The sequence below is a fragment of the Canis lupus genome, chromosome 25 (genome assembly GCF_003254725.2).
Source record: "Canis lupus dingo isolate Sandy chromosome 25, ASM325472v2, whole genome shotgun sequence".
NCBI lineage: Eukaryota > Metazoa > Chordata > Mammalia > Carnivora > Canidae > Canis > Canis lupus.
Window position 1 is genome coordinate 29,196,354 of NC_064267.1, and position 7,842 is coordinate 29,204,195.

Genomic DNA, 7,842 nt, shown 5'->3' on the forward strand with positions numbered 1-7,842 from the left:
AGCCGTGGCAAAGCAGACGGGAGGCCTAGCGCCGCGCTCGCCGGGCGACGGGCCAGAGCTGGGCCCCGGCCGGGCCGGAGGAGGGCGGGGCAGGCGGGCCGAGGCCTACGCGGGCTCCGGGGAGGGAGCGAGCCGAGGCCCGCGCCCGCCCCCCGCCCCCGGGCCCCCCCCCCGGCCGCCGCCGCCGCGGCCCGCGCAGGCCCCGCCCACAACACATATCACGTGTGCGCCACGCACCCTCCCTCGGCGCGGGCTGGGGGCGCGGGGCCGGCGGGCGGGCCGCGGGGTCCCGAGGGAGGAAGCTCCGGGGCGGGCCGGGGGACTGGGCGCCCGGCCCAAGGCTCGGCACGGAGCCGGGACACTGCCGGGGTCGGCCGCGCCCGCCGCCGCGGAGAGGAAGGCGGGAGGCTCGCGGGGCGGGGGGCGGGGCCTGTCGCGAGGGGCGGGGCCTGTTGCTGGGGCTGGCGCAGGAAACGAGGAGCAGGGGCCGGCCCTACTGGCTGCCTGGTTCGGCTGCTTGTTTACTCCTGGCGGGGGAGCTTTAACCCGAAGGGCGGGAGGGAGAGAGGGAAAACCCGGAGCCGGAGCTTCGAGCCGCTGGAGCAGGAGTGGGCGGAAGGAGGGACCGGCTGCGAAGGTGCCAAGGCCGCTGCGTTCCTGGAAGGGTCCAGCAGCAGACGCTCTGGACAGTTTTTGCATGGGTTTTTTTTTTTTTTTTTTTTTTTTGGTGTGTTTTTAAAATTTCCTAGCCTGTGCAGTGTGCTCCTCCCCCCTCCCGCTTCCACCCTTCTCTCTGTTCTCGCACACACACGTTGGGAAGGGTGCTCGCCTGCAGGGCTCTGGCCCTGAAATTCCCCCACCCTAGGGTGGGCTCCCCAGGGGAGAGGCTGTGCCTACGTGCTCGCAGGGAGCCCTGCCTCGTGAGGTGCATGCCTGCGTGCGTGTTGTCCCTGAGTGAGTCTCTGATACTTTTCTTAATCCAGGAAATGATTCAGTTGCAGTATCGTCATATATTTTTCGTGTCTGCGTGTGGCTCCAGTTACACAAATAAGTTAATTTTAGTCTGTATTCTAAGCATTCCAGCTTCTTAGGGCTTCGTTCTCCACTTTGTGTGGTAGATGAAAGAGCTTTTCGTAAAATGTAAAGTGCTCCAGAAATGCACTCGCATAAAAATAGAGGAGAGGCAAGCCAGCAATGTTGCAATGCCTTCTTCCACTTAACTCAGTTTTTCATTGTCTGAAAATTCAGTTGGTACCAGCATAGGGAATCTGTAACATGGAATTTAATATTGTACTAGTAACTACCGTGTAACCATTTTATACGTGAGGGATGGAGGCTCAAAAAGGCCAAGTGGCTTGTCAGCAATCGCACAGCTGATTAAGAGCACAGGAACACAGATCCTTTCACTCCCATGGTGTCCTTCCCTCCCTGCATTCCCGTAGTGGACATATATCATTTTCTCTGTCCAGCATTCATTCCTTTGGGACATAAGTCCTCTATTTCCTGTGGTTTTATTTAGGCTGAAAACTGTTGTGTCCTATTCCTCTGGCAATGGTGGTCCAAAGGGTGGGCATTTTAACTAAGCAGAATCAATTAGAGTCTTTCCCTGGAACTAGTATATGAATACCAAGGGAGAAATTTTGCGTTCTGCTGGTGTTGCTAAATTGGGATGTCATAGTTGGTAGCTGCCAGCAACAGTCTTCCCAAGCATATGAAAGAAGCTCTTTTCTTGGGGGGGGGGGGGTATGTGTGAGGAGCTCTTTTGAAGTAGGAAAGACTGGGACTAATAAGAAGGAGCAAACAGAAATGAGAGGTTTAGAGCACAAACCCTAGCAACTTTGTTGCAACCTGGGGCCTAGCTGTGTCTGTGGCCAGTACAAACTCCTGGATTTCCCTGTTAAGTGAGCCAACAAATTCATTTTTTTGCTTAAGCTAGCATGAATTGAGTTCCTGTCACTTGTCTCCAAAGAGAGGCCTGTCTAATAAGTTTGGCAGAGTATTATTTATTTATCCCTCAGAAAATAATGGAAGTTGGGTGCTTGCCACAACTATCACTTCTTAAGTATGCTAGTTCCCATGAGTCATACCAAGTGTGAGTTCCATTGATGTGGATAGACAAAAGAAAATAGAATTCTTCTTCAATATTATTGTATGATAAACAGGACACAATTCGACAAACCCAAATTAGAAGTTGGACAGGTAACATTTAACTTTGGAACGTTGTGATGGTCCGTATCGTGAAGAAGATAAGTCTGAGATTTTTGAGATGAGATTATTAGGAAGTTTTTAGTGAAATGGTAAAGAAGGACCAATAACAACAACAGTTGACTCTGAACAACATGAGGGTTGAGACTGCCGACCTCCCCCCCACCCGCTCACCCCCACCTGGTGCCCCTCAAAGTAAAAAAATCCATGTGTAACTTTTGACTTCCTGAAAACTACAAATTGCCTAGGAAGCCTTACCTATAACATAAACAGTTAATTAACCGTATTTTGTATGTTACATTATCATATAGTGTATTCTTACAATAAAATAAGCTAGAGAAAGAACAGGTTATTAAGAAAATCATAAGGAAGAGAAAATTTATGATACTGTACATATCTTTATGGATAAAACATCTGCTCATAAGTGGACCCATGCAGTTCAAACTCGTGTTGTTCAAGGGTCAACTGTCTTCTACTGCTTAAAGCTAAAGGATAGGAAGGCGAGCAGTCAGTTTTAAGGAGATAGGACAGGACATTGAATTGCAAGGAGCAGGGGCATTTAGAATCACAGAATCTTAGAGACATAAGGAGTCCCTGACAGATCATTCTTCTTCCTCCTGAACAATTCTGGTGATGGACAGCTAGCTAGGTCACCAAGCAAAAGGTGGTCAGTGGTCCAAGGAGAGTGGGAAAGAATGGTCCTTCACATCCTTTGTCAGCTATTCTAAGGGTCTGGGGATAAAACTGTGGAGGCCCTGTGTGCATTCCTTGGGAACTCAGCAGGGAGACTGGATCTGGTCTGATACTGCTGTCATGAGAAGAAGAAAAAAAAGAATAAAATTAAAATTTAAATGTATACAATACCAATCCCTTGCCATTCCTTGACTTCCAGGGGAAGGATTCTTGGCTGGCTCAGTCAGCTGCTAGGTCTTTGACAAAGTTAAGAGACAGAAGTCGGGAGGGGAGGAGGCTTATTTCTCTACTTGAGGAGGGAGGAGAGAGAGGGGAAGTGGTAATAAGGAAGCAAAGAGAACAACGTTGAGGACAGTGCAAGAGAGGAAGAGAAGGGGAGAGAAACAGCTGCTGGTGAGAGGTAGGGAACAGAAATTCGAAAAGAGGATTTCTGGAAGCTTTGTCGTGTGTGGTGAGATGAAATTCTTCGTTGGATTCCACCTAAAGAGAATCTCAGTGAAGACTTGCATTACTTTCAAGGCATTTTTTAATTGAATTAGTTTTTCTCCTGGCTGTGTCACCTGGATTTCACAGGTCTGCTATCAGCATTTTGTAACTCCTCCAGCTAACTGAAGGTGCTATAGCATCTCACCTCCTGCACCTTTTCCTGAAACATAGAAGAAATCAGAGCAACAATAATACCTTCCATTTATCAAGTGATGGATTAGCATACTGGCAATGGTGCCAATGGTTGCTAAAGTAAATGATAGTAATGATTTCCAGTCATTTTGGCTCCTAGTATTCATGTCAAAGAGGCCTGGCAGATAATTGGCTAGTGTATTTCAAAGATTCTCTTGATTGTTTAGATCAGGAGGTAAGCCACGAAGAAAGAATAGAAATATGCAAGATATAACAACCTAGAGTGGTCTGGGCATGGATAGAAACCTGCTTCTTGTGTATGGCAGATTTCACTCCCATGTTTGGGTGCTAAATGACTGAAAACCCAGTTGCTAGCCATTTCTCTTGCCCTCAGGAATCACTGCAAGCTTGTTGGGGTAATCTGAGATGCAATCAATTATATTGTCAGAAGGAGAAGTTTGAGATTTGGTGATTCAACAGTTTATGAGAAGATTATGAGACTGGACATGTCTAAAACAAGTATGAGAGGGGCACCTGGGTGGCTCAGTTGGTTGAGTGTCCCCTCATAGTTTTGGCTCAGATTGTGATCTCTGGGTGGTGGGATTGAACCCCGCATCAGGCTCCATGCCGAGTGCAGAGTCTGCTTGAGATTCTGTCTCCTTCTGTCCCTCCCTCTGCTCTTGCTCTCTCTCAAATAAATACATTACTTTAAAAACTATTTTAAAAAGGAATACAACAAGTATGAGGAAATCAGAGTGTTACCAGGTGGATAATGCAAAAAGGAAATTGAACAGGATTTTATAAATGCACATGATTTCTACTCCCAATGTATTATAAGGATTATTAATCCAGAATGTGGCCTAAAGCTAGCTGAATTGTAGGTTAAGAAAATCTGTGTGGAACTGCATAATTGAAGTAGGATTATGAGGAAGTGTTTGATTGACTTTCTTCAAAAAGCCAAAGATCAGGAAGTCCTATTCTTTTCATACAAATTAATTTAGGCTGGTCTATGAAAAGAGAAAGTTTTGTCAGTAAATGATTTGAACTTGGAAAAATTAACTTTGGAAGGAGAATCTAAGTTTCAGGCCTTGCAATCTATACTGAAACACAAGAGAGAATTAACAATGTGTATCAATCCCTTTTTGCTTCTAGCATCTTATAAACTGGTCTTGTGAAGTTGAATATCCTACTGGATGTTGATGGAGGCCAATCTATGAGAGATGTAAGAAATTGTGCTGACTGCAAATACAATAAGATGTTTGGTACAAATAAGGAATAGTGCCTGATGTTCATTTCGCAAGAGCCAGAAATTGTCATAAAATAATTGGCAGCATTTAAAATGCCTTTAGACACAGGCTTTTGGGCCTCTTGTCTGATTGGCTTATGGGTTTATGGGGTTTTAAAACATCTTTTCATTTTGTTTGTCAAAAAGTTATTCAGTTGATCAACCCCACATCCTGGGCAGTGGTTAGTTAGCTCAGTACTGGTGTGGCGCTGTGGAAACTGTCAGCATTTTCCAGTGTTTATGGGGTGCCATTCCATGGTATATAGAGTAGGTACAAATCATCCTGTGCCCATTGTGTTTCGCTTGTCAAGAACTATGGTACTCCTGCACGATCATTTCTCCCTGTAGGAGATATATAGGGTCCGGGCCATTCTTGGTGATCTGGGTGGTCTGGATTGTGGCAGGCAAATCTGCCTTGGGCAGGAGTTTGGTCCTATAGAATAAAGAAGAAGGGCTGAATCCTTATTGAGGTTAGTGAACAAAATGGAATATAGTTGAGAGGATGAAGTTTAAGAACTTGACAAAAATGAAACTCTGGTAAGTTCACTGGAGAAATGGCCAGCAGCCCCTTCACTAGGGGTCTGGGAGGGTCTTTCTGCCATGGCAGGGAAAGTAAGACTAGAAGCCTTAAGGGTGAAGTTACATGAAAAAACATGGGGCAGGAAAGTCATTATCATTGTTGATTGGAACCCAAGAAAATGAAATAGATGATGGCATGGGTGGGCATTCACAGTGTCTACTTTTCTGGCAATTCTTTGCTTGGGGCTGGTTGTCTTGCCTTTGCTTGATCTTTCCCCTCTCTCTTTGGATAGTCTCCAATCCGTTTTTAAGGTAACTTTTGTAATCTAGGGGGTGAGGTGATTTTAGGTTACCGCAACCCCAGTGTATAACCAGGTCCTCTTTACTTTCACAGTCTAATGTTTCCTGTCCTTTCCCACCATGTTTAGTGTTGCTTATCTCTTAAATAGCTCTGCTGTCTCTCCTATGGGTGGGAAAAGCTGGCTGCTTCAGCCCATTTTAAGGACTTTCTATGAGAAGATTGTTATTACAGAGGTTATAATGTGGAAGCCTAATGGAGGAGGCCTCTGTTAGAATTTAGTGTTTTTTAATTTTTATTTTAAAAAAGATTTATTTATCCATTCATGAGAGACACAAAGAGGGTAGAGACATAGGCAGAGGGAGAAGCAGGTACCCTGCCATCCCAGGACCCTGCGATCACGACCTGAGCTGAAGGCAGATGCTCAACCACTGAGCCACCCAGGCGCCCTAGAACTTAGTGTTTAATAGTATTTGTTGAGTTGAGCTGAACTGGTATTTTTACCACGTGGTATTTTCCTGTACCTGGTATGCTTCAGAGTGAGAACCGTGTCTAGATAGTCTTAAGCCTGTGGAGAAATTTTTTTCCTTGGACTTGCACTCCTCTGGTCTCAGTTACTTAGCATCTCCCCTGGGGTGCAATGTAGGATAAAGCTGGAGTTGGTCCACCCTCAAAATGGTACTGTTCTGGATTTTATCTTCCTGCTCTGAACAGTGAGATAAACATACTTTTAATCCCCATTTTTAATGCGCTCACTAGAAAGCAGACAGGGCTGTTCCAGAATGGATTTCCTGTGTCATAGAAATCACAGAAGCATAAAAGGAAAAACCAGATGTGCAGAGAGAGCCTGCCTGGGCTTACACATTCTTTCATACCCAGAGTCATAGAGCTTTATGGTCCACGTTCCCAAAGCCAGCTCATTTTTCCCCCCTTTTGATTATGTACTCTTGCTCATATTCACCAACTTTTAGAGCTGGGAGGAAGTAGGCACAGTTCTGGGTATTTATGCAGTGGAGTGTATCCGTGGGTATCTTCACACATGTGAGGACTCGTTTGCTTGAAATTGTGGCCATGCAGATCTGAGCAAGCTGTTCCAGGGATACCCTTAAGCTTTGAACAACCTACTTACAACCTATCAATCCTTTCTCTTTAATGAAATGCAAAGCCCATCTTCTCCAGGAAAGCTTTACAGATTGAATAGATCAGAGACAGGACACATTTGCCTCAGGCATACCCAAACACTACTTTCTCTTTGGAGTTTCTGAGTCTTGTGCCTTTTAGAATGAAAATGCTTAAAATAGGTGCTGGGCCTGTTTTTGTCCATGAGGATATATTGTGCTTTTTCTCAATCAAAAGATAACCATAAAGTATGTTACAAAAACAGCAGTATTATCCTTTTTGTTTGACTCCATAGCCTGGTTTGAGGTTGTGATATGGAAGCTGTGTTTAGAACTGTGTATCGTAGAGGTAGTAGAACTCCCTAGTGTAAGTGGATGAGAAGCAGGTGGCAAAAAATTGGGCAGCTGGGATCTTGGTGCCCCACCGTAAGACATTTAAATTCTGGAGGGATTAGTTGGGGCTAAAGCAGTGGATAAGGAGGGACATGGTTCAGGAGTAACTTTTTGGTAGTCTAACCAGACCCTGAATTCATGATTATTTCTTGAATGTCTGTTATATGCTAGACACTGTTCTAGAAGGTGGGGATACAGCAGTAAACAAAATATAGTCTCTCCTATCCTTAAGCCTATAGTTGAGTGGATAGAAACAGGCTGTCAGGTGATGATAAGTGGTAGAAAGAAAACTAAAGCAGGGCCAAGGGATGGTTGGGTGGTGCTATTTTAGATAGGTTAGCTAGAGACTGTCTTTCTCAAAAGGGTACATTTGAACAGGGACCTGAATCAACTGATGGAGCAATCATATGGATATCTGGAGGTAGATCATTCCAAACTAAAAGAATAGCCTTGGAAAGGTTGATTTGGAAGTGGGTCTAAGAACAGCAAGGAAGCCAATGTGGCTGGCACTGAGTGAGCCAGGGAAGAGTGGTGGGCAGTGGGGCCAGAGAGTTGACTGGGGGCAAGACTAGGTAGGACCTTGTAGTGAGTGAGGTAGGTAGCCATCGAAGGTTTTGAGCAGAATAGTGATATCATCTGACTTAGGTTTTAAAAGGATCACTCTGCCTCCCATGGTGTTGGATAGGGAGGTAACAGAAAAAGCAGGGAGAGCA